This window comes from Acomys minous (genome assembly GCF_964271855.1).
Source record: "Acomys minous genome assembly, chromosome: 17".
Taxonomy (NCBI): domain Eukaryota; kingdom Metazoa; phylum Chordata; class Mammalia; order Rodentia; family Muridae; genus Acomys; species Acomys minous.
Window position 1 is genome coordinate 4,230,733 of NC_140500.1, and position 24,172 is coordinate 4,254,904.

The window sequence follows — 24,172 nt, forward strand, 5'->3', positions numbered from 1 at the left end:
TGAGTAGTTGGTACCTTTTTTTTTTTTTTTCTTTTTCTTTTTTGGCTTTTTGAGACAGGGTTTCTGTGTAACAGCTGTCCTGGAACTCTCTCTGTAGAACAAACTGGCCTCGAACTCACAGAGATCCGCCTGCCTCCGCCTCCCAAGTGCTGGGATTAAAGGCATGTGCCACCACCACCGGGCTTTTTTTTTTTTTTTTTTTTTTGGTTTTTCAAGACAGGGTTTCTATATAACCCTGGCTGTCCTGGAGTAGCCTGGAATTCATAGAGATTTGCAAGCCTCTACCTCCCAGACTGCTGGGATTAAAGGTATGCACCACCAACGCCTGGCTAAAAGTCACAAGCTTTAAAAAATGTGAAAACAAAGATGAAAAGAAAAATGCCACAACCATCCAGTAGGATTTTAATTCTGCAATTTCCAAATAAGTCTTTAAAAATGCAGAATTCAGGAACTGTGATTCCTGAAATGACTTGGACACCTCTGTAACTGCTTTTCTCTCCAGGTCACGGACACTAATGGGAAAGCCTTTCCTGTCTTCACCATCCCATGCCTTGGCTTGGCTCTCTACCCACCCCCCAAGCTCTTATGGCCCGGGAAACAGGGCTTGATTGCCTACAGCGATCCCAGTCCACTATGGCCAATCAAGTCTAGAACGGGAAGCACCATCTTGACACTCCTGACGAGAGGACTAAATGACTGAGATTTCGGAAAAGACTTCATTACCTACATCGCAAATTATTGAATGTGCTTCTTTGGTGGAAGAATCATCAAACTGTGCCTAGGCTTACATGGGGTATTGGTCACGTGTAATTTTGCGTTTTAGGGAAAGTTCCCTGTGGAAATACATAAGATCACAAGAATCATATGACCACTAAAAGATAAGGCACAAACCACTTCCCAAACTGATAGTGCAGCTGCCCGGATCCTGGATACCAGCACCTTCCCCTGCAGACATTCGGGACTGACTGCCTCAAGCAAAGAACAGGGTGTTTTGTTTGTTTGTTTGTTTTAAGAAAAAAACACAAGGAAAGCTACCGGGTTTTTCTGCTTCCATAGCACTATAGTATGATCACAACCCCTAGCAACCACAGATGAAAAAAGACTTCTAAAAGAGAAAGAAAAACTACCTAACACCTCCCCCCACACACACACACACACACACACACACACACACACACACACACACACAGAGCAAACATGCACCCCAAAACTGGGCAGAAAAGCAGAGATTGTTACATATTTCGGATACTTCCCCAGGACAAAACAGATCTCAAGAAAAATTGCTGAGCCCCAACCAACCCTAAATCTCTAAGTACTCCGTCTCCGCTATAGGCGGGTTAAAGGGATTTTTTTTTTAACGCAAGGCTTTGATGTGTTGGCAGGGCTGACCTGACAAGCTGGAGTCAGGTAGGAAACGTGCCCTGCATATTTCCTTCTACGCCTCCAAAGATTAGGACCAGTACCGACCAGCGACAACACCCTACGATCGAAGGGCTCAAGATGCCATCCGATGCTGGCAAAGTAGTGGTCCGGCCACCCCGGGCGGCTAGGCGATGCTAGGACAAGGCAACCAGCCACAAGCCGGTCTCCGCCGCCCACCGCCGGGCCGCAGCGGCCTCGCACGCCAAGCCCACCACCCTTAAAGTTGAACCTCCCTGCGACTCGCCCTCCGCAAGTTTCCAGGGTGCAGAACGCAGCCGACTTTGCAAGCCCCCTCTCTTGGCGGCTCGGTTCCCCGGAGGGGCTGGCCACCCGGGAGGCTGAGCGAGGAGGCAAGGCGGCCACGGTTCAAACAAAATGCAAAGCCCTACCAACGGCCACTTTTCCTTTTCCAGAGGAAAAGCTCTCCCTCCAGGCGAGCATCCGATTTCCATCTGGAGAGGGGGCCGGCCAAGGGCCGGCCGTGCATTTCCCTTCCCTACAAAAGTGGCCTCTAAACTCGCTCGCCAAGGACACCGGGAGGGAGGCGACCCCGGGCAGCACCAACTTTCGGGCGGCGGGGCGAGGGCGCGGGGTGACAGCGGGGCCGCGGTGGGCGCGGGCCGGGAAAGTTCTACTTACTGCGCGTCGCAGCCCGTCCTCGGCGTCCCGGTGCGCGGCCCGCGGCGGAGGCCGGGCCCTGGCTGAGCGGCGGCAGCGGCGGCGGCTGGGCGGCCGCGCGGCGACCCTGCGGCGGAGGGAGAGCGAGCGGCGGGGCCGGGGCTGAGGAGGCCGGGCCGCAGGGCGGCGCGCGGAGGGCGAGCCGGCGGAGGAGACGCGCGCAGGGAGGGCGCACGCCGGCCTGGCCGGGGCAGGGAGGGCGGTGCACAGCGGCGCAGAGGAGGAAGGGCGGAGGGAGGGCGGGACCAAGAAGGCCGCGCGGAGCCCCGCAGAGGGGCGGGAGGAGGGCCGCCGGCTCGAGCCGCGGAGGCCGCCCTGGTACTGGGAGGACCAGGCCTGGGAGGCGGGCCGAGGGCCAAGGAGGCGGGACGGAGGGCCAGGAAGGGCGGGCCGAGGGCCAAGGAGGCGGGGCGGAGGGCTGGGGAGGGAGGGCGGAGGGCCCGGGAGGGCGGGGCGGAGGACCGAGGAGGGCGGGCATAGGGCCTTGGAGGCAGGGCGGGGGGGGGGGGTGGGCGAGGGCAAAGGAGGCGGGCTAAGAAGGCAGGTTGGAGAAGAGCCTGAGAGAGTAGATGGTGTGCTGGCTAAGGGCCAGCAGGCTGGCCAAGGGCCGAGGAGGTGGGCCTATGGCCAGAGAGGGCGGGCCGAGGGCCGGGAAAGGCGGGGCGGAGGGACGAGGAGGGCGGGGACGAGGGCGGAGCACACCAGGTGTGGGTGGTCTGTAGGCGGGCCAAGGGTGGAGGAGGCAGCCCCAGAGTGCAGAGTAGAGAGCCAGGGATAGTAGGATAGTGTGCTGGCCAGGGCTGGGAAGGAGAGCCTAGGGGCGAGGAGGGTGGGCTGAGGGCCCGGAAGGAGGGCCTGAATGGCCGGGGAGGCGGGACGAGGGCCAGTGGCTCTGCCCTCTATGGGTCACATGCTGAGGATTGTGGAGTGGTTTTATCCCAGCTCGGATTTCAGATGCAGTAAAGGCAGAGCTAGGTTGTGGGTGGCACTGGGGCCTGTGTGTCCTAGCCTGGCTAAGGTAGCCTTGCCTCCAATCTCACTGGCATAGGGGTCTCCGGGCTTGAGACCCTGCGCCCTCTGTGTCCAGGCCTTCTCAGAGGACTGGTTTGAATAGCTTTTCTTGGGGAGTAGCTGTGACTAGATGTCCACAGACTACGATGACTGTCGCAAGTGAGGAGAAATAAAGATGAGGCGAAGGAATCAGATGTAATAAAGGTTTTGGTTTTGGTTTTGTTTTTTTTAAAGCTGGACTCACTGGAAAGGCCGAGGCAGGAGGATTGTCACAAGTTTGCGACCAGTGTTAGGCTACGTGTCCATACTTAGCGACAGGCAATATCAGACTCCAAAGAGTGAATCAGATGCTGAGAGAGCTGGGCAGAAATTGGAGGGAGTAGGACAGGAATATTGCCAGAAGTTCAAGGCCAGCCTGGGCCACATAGTTTGGTTGCAGGACAGCCTAGGTTACAGAATGACACTGTCAAAAAGGAAAAGGAGCTCTTGCATTCTCCAAGGATTGTTTGAATCGCTGTTCCTCTGAGTCTGTGACTCACGCCAGCACACCATGCCCCCCTTAGCAGCAGGCAATGAAACAAGCAACACACAAGAAAAAGAGAGGGGGGTGGGGAACTGCCAATGAATCAGAGGTGAGTAACGAAAGTTTAGAAAGAGCTGGGCTCAGATTCAAACTACGCACCCACACACCTTTAAAAATAGCCTTTAATCGGCGAAGGCCATCAGGACATTGACCTGGAAATGCAGATTTGTGTGTTGTTTTCACCAATTTTGGGCCCTGCAGTGACTGAAATGGACAAAATTCAGCCTTTTGGCCAGGGTGATACTCACTCACGCTTGCAGAAGATCAGCAGTAGTTATTAATTTGGAAGGTTATTAAACTGGAAAGGGGTTGCATACAGTGGGTGAGATGTGGGAATGCATCACAGTTGTAAAATGTCCCCTTTAGTGTTCTGGCACTCGTGTCTTAACATCACATCGGCATGGCGACCGGTTTCTCGTGGTTTGGGGGACCGCCTTCTTTCTTAAAAGTTTGTTTCCTCTTGGGCTTTGAGCTGTCGTTATTCCCCACCTGGTTGGTTCCTCCACCGCCCATGTAGAATCAAGTGCTAGCTAAGTCTTAAATGGAAGGAGGCATCATTGGAAGATGCTGGTGAGATGCTTAGTCAAATGCAAAATACGAGGAGATAGGATTTAGTGACCCTGTGGGACTGGGGTATCCCCTTGACCCTGCTAGAATCTTTTCACAGGAGTTTCCTGGCCTTAAGGTAAACAGACGCTACCATCTCTTTCCCTTGTCAGTCATCCCCTCACGGGACAGTCCCAGCCGCCTGGCTGATCGCCAAAGCTGAAGAAAAACTCTGACGCCAGTCTGTGCCCACTGCAGCATTTGCAGGGCTTGACCTCTTCTCCTTTGACTGATAACTCTCTCATGGAGGTCTGAAAATGAGTGGGTGACAATGACCTCAGTTTTACCTTGAGTCCAGAGGTGAACAAGTTAACTTACCTGTGACAGCTCACGGGTGTGACCAGAACTGAAGAGAATTAAATGTAAGATGGGTAACAAGCCCACCACTTATAGAACCCTTTCCTAAGACCCAGGCACCCAGTGAGGCGTCTCATCCCCAAACTGGAACACAGATTTATTGACAGCTGCAAAGTCAGTGAGTTTCTTCCCAGTGTGGATAAACAGAGAGATGAGTTCCCAACCATTTAGTTGATGCACACCCCCCCCCACCACCACCTCCCGTGTATGATCCAAATTGTTTTAAGCTTTCTTAGCCCTCTGTACCTGTCAGGCCTTCTTGAGCTGATGCCAAATGCCTTTGGTAGGATTGATAAACAGTTCATACTTCCTGTTTCTGATTCTATTCCTGGAAAAGCACCCAGCTAGACAGAGAACACTTGACACTCTTGTGACGCAATCAGATTGTAGAAAACAACTTGAGGGGAAGGCTTCAGAAGAGAGGCAACTCCGCAGGGAGCTGTGGGAAGGAGAGAGGCACGTTACCAGGTAAGTCAGTCATTCTCAAGCAAGGGAGCAAGAAAAGGTATGGGCCAGGGGAGCGAAGGAGCCCCACACTCTGGTGTCTGTACGGCCTCTCAACAGCTGAGAATCAAGAATTCGGGCACAACCGATATTTTCCGTGAGTGCTGCTGACATAGGGCCTATATTTCTTCTACATAAAATTACAAATAAAAATACTAAAATACCAATAAATCAGGCGGCAGGCTTGGATCATGTCTTGTGACCTTGGACAGTACTTCACTTTTCTCCTGGATATTTTCTGGGACTCTCGAGAACAAAACTGCTAACTTTAGTTCACCGTGAAGATTGACATCCAGCATGTGGCTAAGTGTCAGCCTGTCAGGGTCACCTTAGGAACCACACTGGGATCCTCATTTAACTTTGTTAGCATCCCTTTGCTGACGGAGACCTCAGAGTTCACAAAGCTCCACATCCCATTGCGCAGACAAGGGATTACAGCTCTCCTTTGACAGGGTCCACGCCCATGCAGTCCCATGTAGGCCTTAGCTTTTTTTTCCTGGATGCCTCTCTGCTAACCGCCCCCTTCATGTCTGAAATCTATGTTAAAGTGTGTTTTAATAAACCCTCCATCTCTGCTTTGTATTAGTGTGTCCTGACGTTCTTTCTTGCATCAAGGTCAAGGTTATGGCGTTACCTGAGTGGAGTCCCCAATCCCTCCAGCCGTTGCTGGTTGGTAGCCAGAAAACAATAGCCCTGCCTTCACCACTGCAGACAGTTTCCTATGGCTACTACAGGAAACAGTCACAAACATGATGGCTTAAAACAAGAATTTAGCCAGGTAGTAGTGGCAGCGCACGCCTGTAATCCCAGCACTCAGGGAGGCAGAGGCAGGGGGATCTCTGTGAGTTCGAGGCCAGCCTGGTCTATAAAGTGAATCCAGGACAGCCAGGGCTACACAGAGAAACCCTGTCTCGGGGGTGGGTGGAGAATGTCAGACCTTACAGTCCTGAAGCCTAGAAGTCTAGAGCCAGGGACGGTCCCTGTGTCCCTTCTAAGGTGGGAGAGGGGGACTTGTACACACATGTCAGCAGAACACACATCACTAGAGATCCCTGGCAACTCTCATGTGTCCAGTAGAGTCATTTTGCCAAGTTTACACAGTATGTGCCTAACCCAGCATTTCCCAGACTAGCCCACCAGAGACCATCAACCTGTAAGACCACATTCTGGGGAGTCACTCGGCCATGCTTGGTGTCCCAGATACTCCTCTGTTGCTAGGATGAAATACTCTAACCAAAAGGAACCTAGAGGAGAAACAGGCTTATCTGACTCACACTTGCAAGTCTATCATTGAGGGAAGTCAGGCAGCAACTAACGCACAAACTTGAAAGTAGGCACACTTACAGGCTGAAGTGTGGTTGGCTTTCATTCTTTCTTTCTTTCTTTTTTTTTTTTGGTTTTTTTGTTTGTTTGTTTGTTTTTGTTTTGTTTTTTTGAGACAGGGTTTCTCTGTGTAGCCTTGGCCATCCTGGACTCACTTCCTAGACCAGGCTGGTGCCACCACACCCGGCTCATTCTTTCTTTCTTTCTCTCTTTCTTTCTTTCTTTCTTTCTTTTTTTTTTTTTTTGTTTGTTTTCTCAAGACAGGGTTTCTCTGTGTAGCCTTGGCTATCCTGGACTCCATTTGTAGACCAGTAGACCAGGCTGGCCTCGAATGCACAGAGATTCGCCTGCCTCTGCCTCCTGAGTACTAGGATCACAGATAAAGGCAGCTTTATCATCTGGCTTTCTTATACAGCTCAGGAACAGCCCAGGGGATGGTGCCACCCACAGTGGACTGAGTCCTCCTGTATCAGTTAACTCAGACATGCACACAGACTTATCTGCTCTAGGCAATTCCTCATTCCCCCACACATACCCTCTACCTCCACCCCAGCCCCGCCCTCCACCAGATAACTCCAGCCTATGTCAAACTGGCAAAGCTAAGCAAGACACTCAATGAGGTGACACAGTTGTGAACCATTCTAAACCGGCAGATGCACTCAGACCCAGAAACAGGGCCAGCCAATGGGTCAGAATCCACTAGGGGCAAAGTCCTAGGAACCTGCTTAGTGAAGAAGTCTGGGAAGCAATCCTACAAATGAAAATTGTGTATCATCCTGTCAGGAATCAGTTACGTGATTGACCGTAAGTAACAGGGTTCTTCCCTCCTTTCCCTCAACTTTTACTCCCCTCTATTTCACCTACGATAAACTTCCAACTTCCCAGTCACAGGTGATGGTTCAGTCATGCCCCTGAAATTGTTTGCCTGAACAGTCCCAGTGTCCCCTGGCACCCCGAGTCTGGCCCTTCTTAAAGCCAGGCTCTTGCTGTGTTCTTCTGTCGTACCTGCTGCCAACTCCAACTAGGACCCCAGCTACTGACAAGTGAGTGGTTGGTGACATAATCTGAATAACAGTACTGTATCCTCCTTTTGCTCCTTTCTTTGCTCTTCCTCCTAATGTGTGAGGTATACATTCTTTCAATTAATGAATAAATCACAGTACTGGGATTACAAAATGAACACGATATAGTGTCAAGCTTTCATGAACCCATAGTCCACCAAAGGAAACATAATTTTTAAAAGAGGGATTTGGGAGCCGAGGAGATGGCTCAGCAGTTAAGAGGATATATTGCTCTTTTAGGGAGCCCAAATTCTGTTCCCAGCTCCAACACACTTGGCTCACAAGTGCCTTTAACTACAGATCCTGGAGACCTTCTGCCTTCTGCTGGTCTCCATGGGCACTGCACATAATTAAAAATAAAATCTTTAAAATACATATTTTAGCCGGGCATGGTGGCACACGCCTTTAATTCCAGCATTCAGGAGGCAGAGGCAGGTGGACTGCTGTGACTTCAAGGCCAGCTTGGTCTACAAAGCAAGTCCAGAACTTCTAGGCAGGGATATACACAGAGAAACCCTATCTCAAAATACCCAAAATAAAACCCTTAAAAATATATTTTAAGGAAAATAAGGCAATTGATGGTGGCTGCCCATCCCATTCTGCTTTTCACCTTCTTTCTTGATAACAGAAACCTGGTTTTGTACTCAGCGGAAATATTTCATTTTTATACCCTTCTTTACAGACCTGCATTGCTAGTTAGGCCTAAGATGTGCAGACAAAAGTTGTGTAGGAGGATAACCCCTTTGTTTGCTGGTAGTGGTCTACTGGCTGCATCAAGCCTTATTACCCCCTAAAGCACGGGTGTGATAGCTGTAGCTACCCAACAGTATTGTGGCATCACAGGGGCTCAAAGCCCTGCTAAAGAAAATAACAGGTCAAAAAGAAGAGCCGATCAAATAACCCCCAAACGACTTATCTTTGGATTTCCTTTATGTAAGAGAGAAGTAGCAGGTCTCTTATTATCAGCCAAAGATGTGTCCGAACTAGACAGTTTCAGAAGGATGGGCTGTTCCCTGGAGAAGGGGTGCTGGGAAGGGCTTCCTGGAGACCATAACTGAACATCTAAGTGACGCTCCAGAGGCTGGGAAAGGCGGGCTTTAGAGCTGATGTTCTGCGAATGCCTGAGGTACATCTGAGGAGTCTGGGAAGATGGATATTGACTTAAAGAGTTCCTGGCTTTGATTTAGAAGGGTAGTTTGATATTAAGCATAGGAAATTATGGAAACCTTAGAAATTTGAAGAACTATTAAAAATCCCCTTTCAGGGTTTCATGTAGCCTCAGCTGTGTTGCTAAGGGTGACCCTTCAGGCCCTACCTCCCAAGTGCGGGATACAGATATGCATCATATGCAGTGCTTTTATGTGCAGCTCAGCTTCAAGCCCAGGGTCTTACGCATGTTAGAGCCGCACTCTACCCGGGGAGCCAGGTACTATAAATTTTTGCCTTCATATGCGCTCTTCCTGCTTTGAAAAGAAAACAATAGCCTTTCCTGTATTAATTTTATTAGTTCAAATGTTCAGTCAAAATCAGCAAGAAGAAACCTTAAGAGAATGGTGCCCCACTTTCCTTAAGAGGGGTTGAGTAGGTTTTTTGGTTGATTTCTTGGGCTATAGATGTTTATTTTCATTGGGAATTGGTTATAAGTTACTACTGGTGTTATTCAGAGAGAAAACAAGGTTGGACTCAGGGATGTCTCTCTTTTCCTTTATCTTTCATTCTTAGGTTTGGAGATAGGGGTTAAAAGGAAAGAAGGGAGAATATAGAAATGTATAGGGATGATAGAACAAAAAGTAGATTATTGAATCTACTCCTCAACTTAATGCTTTAACTGCTACTCACAAAGTTATTTTTAATTCATTGGTATAGAATTTTGTATATTGATGCAAAATAATTTTAATTTTGATATATTGGTACAGAATTCAAATTTAAGATTATTTTCACACACATTATATATAATACATATAATATATATACGTTTCTACTCTAATATGAAGTACTATACCCATACAATTCAATTATAACACAAGGTTTACTTCCAATACTTTGAAAGTGCTATTTCAGGCTGCTTAGGATAATTAAGTAGTAAAAGTTAATTGTTAGTTGGTCAAGTCATGGTTACGTCAATTACCAGTCTATTTTTATCACATGAATATATACTCTAGATTTAACAGATAGATAGGACTCTATAGAAAGACAAGGTAAAATAGTTAGGTAATGTCTTCAAAACCTCAGAGATTTAAAGATGTTTTTATTATTCTAAAGATTCATTGACAATAAGACGGGTTGACTCCTGGCGACATCCAGCCTACCTCAAAGAAGATGATGAGCATCAATAAACCTCCTTATGGAGATGGCTTCAAATGTGGCAAACAAGCCACTGGGCAAAATGTCCCCCTTTTGGCTACTGACAGAATTCTGCCTAACAATGGGCAAGCTTGGTTGCAGGCAGAGTTAACAGTCAAACTCTGCCAAGACAGGGTAAGCAAGTCCTCAATAGATCCTGCCTCACAAATATGTCTGTCAGATATGATGGGCCAGAAGGCTGAAGATGATGCTCCAATGTTATAAAGAGTGTTAGGTGACTGCTCAGGCAGTAAGCTGTTCCCTGTCATCTTCTCATTTTGGAAGCTGCTAACCTGCACTCCATGTATACTCAGGTTAATTAATTTTATTCCTTCTCAAATCTCTCATAGTGTTGAAGACCAGATAGTTTAGTTTTACAATTAGGCTTAGTTGTTTAGGGGTTAAGATGTTTTTAGGTCTAGATAGATGTTTTACATTGGTAATGATGAGATATGATAGATATTGATTTACATTCAGAATTTTATATGCACCAAGATAGAAAAAATGTTTTCTTCAAGGTTGCCAAATACAAATAGCCAAAACACTAAGAATATAATATTTATAAAATTCCTAATTGTTTCATTGTTCTTCTTGCTATAGGTAGTTTATTGTATATATGCGTAATAATGTAAATGTATATGTAAAAAAAGAAAAATAAAAAAATAAAAAGTTCAGTCATTTCGTTCAGAGTGTGTAAACAGAGACATTCAGAGATCCTCCATCCTCAGCCAGGGTTGTCATGCCTTCCACTGTAACCATAGTTGTAAGTTAGAAGGAAAAGAAATATCTCCTACCCTTGTCAGTGTGCGTGTTAAACAAGTAAGCGTGGCAGGTCCCAGCCCTTGGGAAAGCCCTCCTGACCCGCCGAAGGCTGGGGCAACCTCTGGATGTTGAGGTGTACTTAACCAATGTAAAGTCTGTGGAGAAAAATCAATATCTCTTATACCTAGGACTTTAACACTGACAAATAGTTTCTTCTTAAAAATCAAAGTTCATTGCGGGGCATGATGGCAAACGCCATTGATCCCGGCACTCAGGAGGCTGAGGCAGGCAGATCTCTAAGAGTTTAAGGCCAGGCTGGTCTATATAGTGAGTTCTAGGCCAGTGATACACAGTGAGACTCCGCCTCAGAAGAATTTTTGTCACAGTGCAGGTCCTTGCTTTCTGTCTGTACCTGAGGCCCTGAGTTCACATGGAACCGGCTCCAGCAGCTCAGGTGCCTCCGTGTCAGTCCTCACACAGTGGGCTGCTCTGGGTGGAGCAGGCTGGAGCTTCAGCTGAACCCAAGTGCCCTTCTCCTTGGCTTCTTTCACCTTCTGGCCATTTCCCTCACCCGCCTCAGGAAGCCGTCGCTGCTCTTAGCAGGCTTCATGTGCCTGTACGCACGTTAATGCTCTTGGCAAGAATCCTGCCCTTAACCTGCTTGCTCACAATGACGCCCACAGCATGCTGGGTGACGCTGTAGACTCTTCCGGTTTTGCCGTGGTAACCCTTATGGGGCATTCCTTTTTGAACAATGTCCATTCCCTTGATGCCTACGATATTACCCTTTTTGTAGATTCGCATGTGTGAAGCCAAAGGAACAACTCCATGTTTCCTAAAAGGCTTAGAGAAAAGGTAGAGCGAGCGCCCCTCCTCTTCCCCTTTGTGTTTGTCATTTTGGCGAATTACAAGTAGATGGCTGCCCTGGCCAAAAGAAAAGGAAAAAAAATTAAATTACTAACAACAGCTTTTGTAGTGGAAGTTTTAGTGTCATTAAAAACTCAGCCGGGGCGTGGTTGTGCACGCCTGTAATCCCAGCACTCGGGAAGCTGAGGCAGACAGACTGCTGTGAGTTCGAGGCCAGCCTGGTCTACAAAGTGAGTCCAGGACAGCCAGGGCTACACAGAGAAACCCTGTCTCGAAAAAAAAAAAACCAAAAAACAACTCAGTTATGCTATGTAAAAATGTCTTTGTTTTAATCCCAGGTGTGGGATATGGGGCCCACGATTCAGACTGTCCGCAACAGCAGAGTATTTGCCTCCTGCTGGCTCAAGAGGGGCTCTCTGTCAGCTGCAAATAGTTTAACTCTGAGAGAGAATAAATGCCGGAGCTCAGAGCATGTGTGTATGTATGTGTGTGTGTGTGTGTGTCTGAGGAAGGATGCTGGTGCTCCCCACTGCTGCTCCTGCCAAGAAGAAGCTGGAAATCTCCTGAGCAGAAGCTTGCGCTTGTCCCAAGGAACCCAAGGACCCTAGCCAGCAGGAAGTAGCTAAGGAGAGCTCCGCCCCCTCTCCCCTCTAACCTTCTTTCTCACCTTCCTGGTGTTGGGGTATTGGAAGGGGTTGGGGTAGAAAAGGGGGAAAGAGACATAAGAAACAGCAATAGATTAAAATCAAGTTAAAGAAATAGCGCCAACGGGCACTAACCATCCCCCAGGAATAATAGGTCAGGAAGACAAAAGTCGATGTGTGTTTGTCAAGCTGTGAAGTACACATGGAAAAATAAAATAAAACATAAGCTACAAATAGAAACTGTAACAGCTTAAACCAAAAGGAACCTGTCCAAATGTATTTAAAAAATGGGATTTAAAAACACAGGGCCCTTCTTTAGGTGGAAGTTACTTAAGACAATAATCCCATGGAAATGAAAGGGCCTTGGGTCTTTCATTATGAGCTGGGGACGGATTTGGGATTAAGATGGGGCCTTCCACAAGGACCTATTTTAGGATCTGAATACCGTGGGGAGACAGTAAAAGGGACCAGATGTCTCTGAAGATGCACCCCGGTAAACACAGACAGTCCAGTCAGCTCCGCAGCACCCTTTCCAGCCTGATGCTGCTCTCCAATCTCCCCACACCACCTCTGCAATACTGGAGCTGAGTTTCGTAATCATGACCCTGGTGTGACTTCTGAGTCACGGCAGGAAGACTGAATTACGTCCTGCTTTGCCTTCGTGTAGTTAATTATAGTTTTATTAGTTGCAAGCTAGGAAATCCATCTGTCTGACAGCACTGCTGGACTGACCAGCGCCTTCTCATCAGAAGCCCAGCTGTCACCAACAGCCAAGTTTACAGGTCATGGAGGGAAAGCCTGAAAAGCCAGGACAGCACAACAGATTTTAAACTGGGGGGGGGGGGGTGGCTATCAGGACACGAGTCATTATCGGGGCATAGTGTAATCATCCCGTCATGTTTTTAAAGAACTGTCACAGATGTGCTTGTTACTAATAAACGGTGGATAGCTGATTCCTTTAATAACTATCACACCTCATGTGTTGTCATGAGAGACAGCAGGAGCATGTTTAAAAACACTCTTAAGAGCACGTTTCACATGCACTCACACAGACATAGGCACGTGCCTTAATAAAGGGAGAAAGAGAGAGAGAGAGAGAGAGAGAGAGAGAGAGAGAGAGAGAGAGGGAGGGAGGGAGGTGGGGGAGAGGGAGGGAGTAGAACAGTCAACTGGGAAGGTGAGCTGCAGTGGCATGTGGAAAGCGGTGCCTGGCGCATGCGCTTTCTGGACCTAGGATTCACTACTCTCTGGATGCTCTCACGGTGAGGGAAAGTTGTCATCAGAGAAAGTGACTGAAGTTTCTATTCCAGTATACTCTGTGCTTGGCCCTGATAACAAAGCTTTGGCCCGAGCTGGGGCGGGGGAGGGGGGAGAGGGGACTTTTCGGCGATGCAGCAGCTTTCTTGTCATCCCTGCTCCTGTAAGTAACCCCACACAAATGCAGTGGTTTGTCATGTTGGACTGTGGTGCAGTCATTACGTTGGTCAGCCCCAGGTTCCCTTTCTGGGGTGAGTAGAGCTGTGTGCTGTGTCTCCCCAGAAGTCTCTCATGGTCAAAGAGAGAAATTCACCCGAACGCACGGTAGAATTTAGGTAAGGTTTTAGGACAGCCCTGCCCTAGGCACATGATATTAATAGTTTCTGATTCTATTATGCACTTCATTAACTTCCTGGAGAGAGTGGGTGAGTTTCCTGTGTTTCCTGTTTCACTTTTGGGGAAATCTGTCATACTTGCATACACATAACGATGTATTTCTGGGTGGGGCCACATGTTAACATGAAGCTCGCTGGCCTCACATACAGTGTCTACACAGAATCTGGAGATGACCAAAGACAGTACTGTGAGCAGCTTCCACCAGGAGACAGCCTGCATAGCTGACGGATCAGACAATACCAGTTGTGAAACCTCACTGACGACCGCGAGAAGCTCTGGACTCAGGCTCTTCTCAGATCGGAGGTTCTTGGGTTCAGGATGGTTAATCTGTGTTAACTCCCAAGCATTGTTTTCCAACGACATCATTAGCTTGTGTGTTCTGTCGGCTGCTGGAGCTTTACGGCAAATGCATGGACAGAGCTGGGAGCCCAAGACGAGGTAGCCTTATGTTGCTGGTTGCCTTGCAGCTGGAGAGGCGGCTCAGACCGGAAGAGAACCCGTTGCTCTTGCAGAGGTCCTGACTTTGATCCTCAGCACCAGCAAGACAGCTCAGATCAGTCTGCAACTCTAGTTCCCGGGGATTGGATACCCTCTTCTTCGCCGCCTCGAGCAACGCACACATCCGGCACAAATACACACATTCAGGTGAATATTCAAACACATAAAATAAAAATAAACACTCTTTTTAAAAGCCTGGGACATTCACACAGGTCACGGGCATATAAAGTCAGGGAAGAACAGAGCACCACTTGCTGCTTGGCTCTCCATGGGAAGCAAGTCATTTCTGCCCAGCGGGATTTCAGGAAGGAAGCCAAGCAAAGGAAACACTTTTCTTCTCAAGGCAAAGAAAAATGTTTTTCATTTTTGCCTTTAAAATTGTTGCCATTTGATAGTCTCCGGGGATGTCTTAGTTCAAACAAACCCACTATTTATGAGGATGCAAGTGTCCAGAATCAAAGACAGAGTAAGATGGGTGCCACCCTCCTCATTTGTAATGAGAGCGCACTAGTGACCGGGCTGTGGAGATCTCTACAAGTCAGATCAAATCCTGACCAACTGGCCACACTATGCAGATGCAAATAATGGGATAAGTAGTAGCTTTTAGAAAAATGCTTTAAGTTAAAAAAACAAAACAAAACAAAACAAACCAGCCTGGTCTACAAAGTGAGTCTAGGACAGCCAAGGCTACACAGAGAAACCCTGTCAGGGGGTGAGGGGAGGAGGGAACCAAATCAAACCAAACCAAACCAAAACATAAATTCCAGCACGAGAGCTGAAATTTCAGGAATGAATACTGGCAGTCAACACTGGAGCCTGGAGCTGCACAGGGGAAAACCTGGGAGGTCAATGGTGGTACTGGTCAAGGGGGAGGGGGGGTTAATTAAGGTATTTCTGGGACACTGGAATCGGAAAAAGGAAAGGTTTTTTTTCCCCTTCACATAGGCATTCTATTACATGAACTCATGAATGCATTTAGAATGTATTTTAGACATATTGTATGATTAATATGGATGAATAAAACATAAACCTCTGGCCGTGAGGGAAAACAGATTGCATTTGATCCCCTAACTTGCTAGCACAAGCAGTTATGAAGATAGGGAGGTAATGTGAGGAGGGCACATGGGCTTAGAAGAGGTGGAAGGCCGTGGGTGCTGGACTGACATCCATCTGGAGCACGGACACCCCACTGGCCTTTTCGGTTATTCCAACCTACTTTCTAGTAGCCAGAGGGATGCTAAGTATGAACGGCGCCTGAGTAAGATTTTTAGCTAAATAGATAAAAAGCAAATTCATGAATATTTCAGAGCTCTCTCTAGAAACCAGGGCCTGAGTGAGATGAACATCGGGAGGCAGAACATCTGAGGACGAAGACTTGCTTTTTTTTTTTTTTAAGGATTTATTTATTATGTATACAGTGTTCTGCTTGTATGTGCGCCTGCATGCCAGAAGGGGGCACCAGAGCACATTACGGATGGTTGCTGGGAACTGAACTCAGGACTTCCAGAAGAGCAGTCAGTGCTCTTAACTGCTGAGCCATCTCTCCAGCCCCTTCACCCCTCCCAGCTACCCAAAGTGCGTCCTTGAAGGAGGAAGGGGAAACAGCAGACTGGAAAGTGCGTGCTTATCCTGGAAGGCTTGGTGCCGACTTTGAGCAATTTGACCTGTTTGGGCCTCCTTGGCCTCTGCAACTGTAACAGCAGGATGGAAGTGAGACAGGGTGGTTGAGGGTGAGCTGCTTCACACGGCGTGTGCTCTCTAGGCATGCGCATCACTCGCTTCTCTTTCCCGAAACCAAACACCTGACACTGAGCAGTCTTCGAAGGGATGGTCTTCTTTGTCTCCGAGTGTGAGCAGATGAGTCCACCGTGGGAAGGAAGCGTGGGGGTGGGGGACGTGCATGGCAGCTGCTTGGGGTTAGGCTCTGAAGTCAGGGAGAGAGCACCTACTGCTCATGCGCCGCCTGCCCACAAAGATGAACAGGCCAGCTTGCTAGCCTCGGGCTACCTACTGCAGCCAGTGACGTCTGGTTGGAAGCAGCGCTTTTGTTGAGGTACTATCCCTTACTCAGCGATGGGATGATGGGATGGGGGTAAGTCCAGAAACCAAGCATCTTAGTTAGGACCAAGGGAAGAACAGGCTTCTGCCCAGGTGATGATTCACAGAGGCACAGAGGCAAAGGAGCAGCAGATATCCGCCGGGTCCCGGCCTCCTCCGCCCCACCCTCCCTCAGCCAGGCTGTGTCAATGAGACAGAACCATTTCTTCTGTCTGTGTGTGTTTGGGTTCTTTTTCTTTTTTGTTCATTACAATGAGAAGTGAAAGACCAGCAACCTAGCTCTGCAGCGCGTCATTGTCATTATTGCAAAAAAGAACACTTTAGGAAGAATCTGAGCACAGATGCGTCCCCACTGTGCGGAGTGAGAGCTCTGTGTGGTGGGACAGTTGCTGGACAAGGATGATGATGATGATGATGACGACGATGATGATGATGATGATGATGACGACGATGATGTGGGGGGGACAGTGGGTTCCTCTGTTAACTGAGAAGGCCCGTTTCTCCTTATGCTGGGTTGGCTAAGGGTGTCAGACCATATGGGGAAACTTTGAAAGTCATACTGAAGACTTTTAAAAAATTATTTACAGCTGGTATGTGTGTATGCGAGGGAGCACAGTAAAGAAATTGCTGATGTGGTTGCTTCATTATTGGGGAAAGGTTTTTATTGTTAATAAGAAAGAGAAAATATTCAGGACCATCGGAAGAGTGTGGAATAGAGAAAAAGGGAAGTGATCTGGACATGGCCGGGGCTCTCTGCAAGAGGGCATCATGGGGGAGGAGAGCAGAGATAGTGAGGTAGAGAGCAGAGGAGAGAGATGTCAGGAAGAAGCAAGAATAGCAAGAGGGTCATAGGAGACTGAGCAGCTGGGGGAGGGGAGGATCAGCAGGCTAGTGGTAGATTTTGAAATCTATAACATATAAACAGGTACTTGTGAGTAGGGACGGAGGGAGCCTAGGGGCCAGCACAGGCCTTGATATATTGACAGGCACCACACGTAGCCCCGTGTCCCTTCTCCAGAGGTAAGAGGAACTGCCCCTTTGGCAGATGGGAAACGGTTTCACAGGCCCTAAGAAATGCTGGCTTTTATACCCCACCATCAGCCCTTCCCTAGCCCAGCTGGCTCACTCCCTGATACATGGACACCTTGAAGCCTGGCTGTGTGGAATGTTGAAGGCTGACCCAGCTAGCCATGCCCGCAAAGTGCAGCAGCTATGTGAGGGAGCAGCACAGCACCACGCAGACATGGCCCGTGGGCCCTGCTCCTGAGGAACCAGAGGCTGGAAAACTCAGAATCAAACACTATTGTCCCGGGGAGACATTGGGAAGCCATGGTGTCCATGCCTTCTTTCTCTAGGGAAGAGAGCGCTCCACAGATAAACGTTCTCACTCATGTCCTTCCAGCAAATGTCAGTAGCCTGCTCAGCATAATCTGAATTTCCCTCAAATAGAATGGAAATAAACACAAAACAGTCTGGGGCTGGAAAGACAGCTCAGCAACTAATGAGTACTGGCTGCTCTTGCAGAGGACCCAGGTTCTGTTCCGAGCACTCCCATGGTGGCTCACACCTTCCAAAACTTCAGTTCCCAGGAACCTGACACTGTCTTCTAAACTCCTCAGGCACCAGGCATGTACCTGGTGTACACACACACACACACACACACACACACACACACACACACACACACAGCACTCATACACAAAATTTTTAAAAATTTAAAATCCCTTCTTTACTCGTGTTTTCTCTCTGTACGTGTCTCTCACTGACTTAATTCACAGCACTTTATGCCTTATCTTACTAATTTATTTTTTTTTTGTAAAATAATAATACAATAGCTCAAATGAGAACTCTTGCTGGGAGGATCTGGGCTTGTCTTAGCTGTCTCTATAGTCACAGAGAGCAAGAGCATAAGATTATGGAGTTTGCAGGCAGCCAACGGGAGAGTCCCTGTTTATTTTCACAAGTAAAGGGGTCTTTGTTCCGTGCTCGCGCTTCAGAGGCGGCCTGTCGCTGACCTTGAGGACACGTTATGGATTTCCACGCACAGTTAGATCGAGCTCAGCTTTGACAGCCACTGGAGGCCATTTCTGAGGGGCTGCCGGTGTCCCTGACTATAGAAGGCTCAATTGTCAGGAGAGAAGTTCAGAGTCTTTGCAGCCAGACGCAGAGGGCACTCCTCCAGAGCGCAGTATTTAAGGCAGGACTTTCCTCAAGAACAGGGATCTTCAGAAGCCATGTTGAGAGCAGTATGGGGTTTACCACAAGAAAAAAGGGTGCGAACGTAAGTGAAATATGCGAAGACATTTGGTCCATTTGCTTGGGCCTCTGGAAGAGCAGCTTTGTTTTCCTGGAGCTTTGTTTTAAACTACTACAGTGAGACCCTTTTGTGTTCGAGTGTTGAGCTATTTCCTTTTCCCTACTGTTAGTCTACGGCTGTTCTGGGAGCTGACAGGAAAACGAAAGCTGTCCTCTCTCTGAGTTGCTTTTGCCGATGGCCACCCCCTCTCTACACCCCTTGCATGCTGCCTCTTTAATCTGACCCAGGCAGTGTAGGCAGTCATCAGATTCCCCTGTGGTCCCAGACCAGGAGCGCTCAACTCAGCCCTCGGCTCTCTGTGAGGGACGGACACGGGACTTCACAGACATGGCTCGCATGCCCAGCCCCACAGCTCTCGTCTTTTCCTGCCCACTCCTGGCTCGCTGGCTCCGCTCTCAACTCTGTCCTTCTTTCTTCTCCGGGAAGTGTAGAAGAGGCCCACAGGAGGCTTTCCAATCCTCTCCTGCATTCGCTTCCCCAACTCAACTGTTGCACAGGGTTCTAAGAGGCAATCGCATTAAACAAACAAACAACAAACAAACAAACAAACAAACAAAACCCAAAACAGCCTTTGGCAATTTCATACACAGTATACGTTCAGATCAGGTCAGATCTACCCAACCATCCTTCTGCCTTCAACTCCTCTGCACCTGGTCCAACTCCCAACTTCATGCCCCACCCCCTTTGAATCCAATTAGCTCTGCCTAGCTCAGGACCCTCCTTTGGAGCCAGGGGGACCTAGGAGGGAGCTATACCATTGAAGAAAACAGCTAATGGCCGCTCAGCTAGGGCGGGGCCTCAGGCACCTGTTTCCGCTCCCCTACCTGGCCTGTTGCCCAATGTGCCTGTCCTTGTCAACAACCACAGCTACTGTGCATCCACTGGTGCAACGGGCCTGACCAGAAAACATCTCACAACAATCGTCCCCCACCTCTGCCTCTCACATTCTTCTAGTATGTTCCCTGAGCCTTGTGGGAGGGGTTGGGGTGATATAGATGCGACTTTAGGGCAGAGCTCTCCATGGTGGCTTACGCTGTGAGCCCCGGCACTAACCACTACCGTCCCACAAAGAAGCCCCTCTGATGAGGGGTGAAGGGTCCCCGCTCTGTGGTTGGGTATAGGATAAATATCTAGGAGGGGGTCTAATATAGAAACAACCACACTTGACTTGTGATAAACCTTGAAGGAGAGAGCCATATGTTCTGGTGCTTTTGAACTAAAGAGCTCTGCCTAAGCTCTCTGAAAATTCACTCTTGTTCGCTGTTTATTTCCTCCCCGAAGCCCTCTGTGCCTTCCCTAATTGTCACCTATTAAGAAATGCAGTACAAATGATTTCTACTTAACTGCTTTTCCATTTGGGGCACTAAAGTACAACACTGTCTTTTATTTTGTATTGAGGATGAACCACATGAGGTAAAGGAGTCTGTTTGAAACAACTTTGGTACACAGCCAGCTTTCTATGAGAAGATGAATTCCCAGCTTTTAGAACGTGGTTCATTTTAGCATGGCTATGTCCTCTGAGCTTTTGGTAACTAAAATCTTTTGATGTAGTGATGTTAAGTCAGAGACGACTGCCTCGGGAGTGGACCGGCTTGTTTCTCGTATCTCACTGTGTGGGCACGGCTTCTCAGATACTTGGCCATATGCAAGGCTGGTTATTGTTAGTTTCTTGCAGCCAAGCAGCACACAATCACCTCAACTTTCTACTCTGTCTGTCCTCTCTTGTGTGAGCATAGAGAGCGACCTTCTGGATTCTCTTTTGAGGCCTGGCGTGGTCATGTGAGCAGATATTGGTCATTAGATTTGAGGAGCTGGTGGATTTGTGCCTCATCTTTGTGCGAGGTGAGCCCGGGCCAGGAACTCATGTGTGCCAGTCAGCCCTCATGGTGACTGGCCAACAGAGCCGAGTCAGCTACGGTAAGGCAGAGGAGCCGCCAGCCTGGGCCGCTTGACTGAAGCCGCCACAGACCTATCTGAGGCTGTTACCAAGGAGACAAATAAACTTCATTGTTTAGAAAAGGTTCTATTTTTAATCTATATGTAATAATTACCCACACTCCTGGGGTACGGTGTGGCATTTTAATGCCTGTATAAAATATGCAGTGGTCAAATTGTCGTAATACCATATGTGATGCCTCAAACACGCACCAGCTCTCTGTGGTGAGATGTCTGTCACCCCTGTCCAGCTGTTGTGAGATGCCCAGTGAATTGCTACTGGCCTGAGTCAGCTGCCAGACCTCATCTCCCTCTCTCTGGATGCACCAGTGTCCCCTGGCCCCTCCCCACTATCCTCCCTCTCTGCTGAGACCTATTTTACTCTCTAGTTTGATGACATCACTATTTTTGTGCCTACATGTGATACTTGTTTGACTTTGTGAGTTTTTTGGACCAGTAGCATTTGGGATGCTCTTACAGAACCTTGGCCTAGTGCACTACTATGAAAATAGTTAATGAAATATCCTGTTGTGTTTTATCTCAGTAAGAATGGCCAATGAGCTCAGGGGTCAAACTGTGTAAGCAAAAGTCAATTTCCAGAAAGCAGGACTCCCTAGGGGACTGGAGAGAGGCCCTGGGGCACCACAAGGAGACCAACAGAGGGCTCAGAGGGGCCTAATGAGATTGAAGTATCTCCCAAGCACCATGCATGGACTGGACCTAGCCTCCCCCGCCTCCCCCGATGTAGCGATGGGCAGCTCAGGCTTCATATGGGTCCTCTAGTAAGGGGAGTGGGGGTGTCTCTGACAGGGACTCCATTACCGGCTTTTTTTTATCTCACTGCCCCATGGTGTGACTGCCTTGCTGGGCCACAGGGAAAGAGGGCACACACAGTCCTCATGTGACTTGGTGATCTGGGGTAGGCTGGAAGTGGGGCTCCCCTTTTCTCAGAATAAGGGAGAGGGGTGGGGAAGAGGGAGGGGAGGGTAGGGCTGGGAGGTGAGGAGAGATGGAGCTATGACCAGGATGTATGTAAAGTGAATAAATAAATTAATTAAATTAAAAAGAAAAGAGTTCTTATCACTCTTTCAGAGGACTTGATTCAGTCAAGTGGCTACAGCTGCCTGTAACTCCCACTGCAGGTGACCTAACACCCTGTTCTGGCCATCTCAGGCACTGGCACACACATGCCATGGCACGCATACACACATGCCGTGGCACGCATGCACCCATGCACATGTGTATGCACGGGAGCACACACAGTGACAGTCTAAAAAAAGTCTTCAAATTAAAAATCTCACAGAGATTAGTTTTAAAATTAAGTTGGAATGAAGGTAAACTTGTGACTTTGTTCACACTCAGTCTTGGTCCTAGCTCATGGTACAGGTTAGAAACCATGGAATATTTTGCTTGTATAATTATTGGTTTGCTTTGTTTTTCTCACACATCAAAATAACATAAGTGATGACTTCCTGTGAAGTTTTTAAAAATTAAGATAGACGAGAACAAAACAACATAACAAACAAGAAAGAGAAAAATCTGCAAAGGAGGCCAAAGTGCCCTTCCTGTGAGGAAAACAAAAGTTAGAAATCAGTGCAAATGCTACCTAGTCATTAAACACCTGACAAGAAGGAGCTTAAAGGTTAACTTGGGCTCTCAGTTTTTTGGAATACAGTCCACTGAGGTGGGAAAGCTATGGCCGCCAAAGGCCTGTGCTGGGTAGAGCACAGATGGAGCTCCTTACCACTCCTCAGATCAGGAAACTGAGGGGGATGAAAGCCACTGCTCTGCTGGGGTTTTCCTTTGCTCCTTTAATCCAGTCCAAAATTCTAACCGCTTCAGTTCATCCTCTTTGGAAATGATCTCTCTGAGGTTTGCCTCACTACTGTCCTAGGTACTTGTTAATCCTGTCGATTGGCATTCAGACTTAAGCTTCACAGAACTAGAGACCAGGGCACCTGTCATCACCCACGCTCAAGATTAAAGTGTTAGAGCATTAGTACAGCAAGGGACCAGTCAGTCTTCAGGGCAGGTATCGCGGAGGCTGTCAGAGAACAGAGGAGCTGTATCTGACTGTGGTCGCTGGGGACAGACCACAAAGGGGAAGCCTCCCCCGATGGGCAGAGCTGAAACCCAGCAAACCTAAACAGTGACTCATCTCACTGGCTTTAGCTCACCAGGTCCCTGTCCCTCCCTCTCAGAGAAACAGACTGAATGCATAATAGCTCTGAAACACTCCCTTGAGAACTCGCCTCCGACTAACTCATAAAAACTAAGAGCTTTTCATTACAACTTGAGTGAGTGACTTGTTCTGCCTCCTCCTGTAGTGCTCACCCTGAATGGCAAAGGGTGACACTGCCCCAAACTTCACCCGTTTGATGTTAGGTCATAGTTGACCCAGGAATGTCTACACATTTTTTCTGGTTTAAAGATTAATTTTTAGTGTTTTGAGAACAATGGAAAGTGTCTAATAAATACCCAAACTATTTAATTATCAGAGATATCTAGGCATTAGATAACATTACTTAAGTACGAACAGATGGGAAAATACGTTGAGTAAGTTAAATACAAAAGCTTGTATTATTGGATTTATTTCAGAGGATTAAAAAATATCTTTGTTTTTGCAGATTCCATTTCATCTTGCCTCCTGCCTCTCACCCCCTGCCGCCCTCTCACTGTTACCACCCCTAAACATTTGTTTCAGATATTAGGCAAAAAATAGGAAGGAAAATCCACATATTCCAGAAAGTAACTAATTCCCTGATCTTCATGACAAGAGTGCTCACTCTCTTACTGAGAAACAAATTGGGTGACAATTTTAGGGTAATTAAGTCAGTAGATACTTTTCAAGTTGAAAACCATTTTTTTTAAATTAATGTGACCTATAGTATCTTGTGATGAAATATCGTCTACTTATTCATTAAGAACAAAACACTAAGACTTACAGAACCATGAATGGCTCTGTACAAGAGCTGCTAGGGCTGTAACAACAACAACAACAACAACAACAACAACAACAACAACAACAACAAAACCCTGATAAACTAAATTAAAACAAAGTTACAAAGTTGCCAAATTATCATGACATCACACCATAATTAGGGAGTACTAAAGACCTACAAAAGAGAAACATAGAGTTTCATTTTAAGTCCTTTAAGGGTCTAAGCGTTACTCTCTTGTCTGGCCAGGGAGGCATAGGACCTGGAGGCGTTAGGCAACTGAGGATGCTTTTAGTAATGGGCTGGTCCTCACAGAAGAGGGTGAGCATCAGAGCAGCCAGGAGCCCTGGAGCTGGATGAGTCAGGCAACAGTTATCCAAGTTGCCTGTGCGTCTGCGTACCCCGAGGGCTCGGAACCTCAGGTTCCTGGCTTCGGCCTCCAGAGTTCCTGACTCAGTGGGTCTTCTGTGTGTCTATCGCTTGCTCAGAAGTCACTGACGCTATTGACACCGTGAGCACCTGAGGAGTCACTCATTTGGGGCAATTTCTGGAGCTGGAAGTGTGAGTAAGAGAGTGCTGATGAAGCGAGGCAGAGGACGCCGCTGCCCTGG

The 24,172-nt window shown here is 48.0% G+C and overlaps 1 protein-coding gene and 1 pseudogene across 3 annotated transcripts in view; both read right to left on the reverse strand.

Moving 5' to 3' along the window:
* Positions 1–2,308, reverse strand: part of RASSF8 (Ras association domain family member 8) — a 71,371-nt gene extending 69,063 nt beyond the window's left edge. The window contains exon 1 of one of the 2 annotated variants that reach the window (XM_084765823.1): positions 2,062–2,308. The gene's annotated coding sequence lies outside the window, so the exon portion shown is untranslated. The remainder of the gene's footprint in view (positions 1–2,061) is intronic. The other variant, XM_084765820.1, reaches the window with a different exon arrangement.
* LOC311588865 (large ribosomal subunit protein eL21-like) lies at positions 2,058–11,546 on the reverse strand (annotated as a pseudogene). Its single transcript has 2 exons — positions 11,063–11,546; positions 2,058–2,518 (listed from the first exon to the last, which is right to left on the reverse strand). The product of its transcript is annotated as a large ribosomal subunit protein eL21-like (transcript).
* Positions 11,547–24,172: the final 12,626 nt, after the last annotated feature.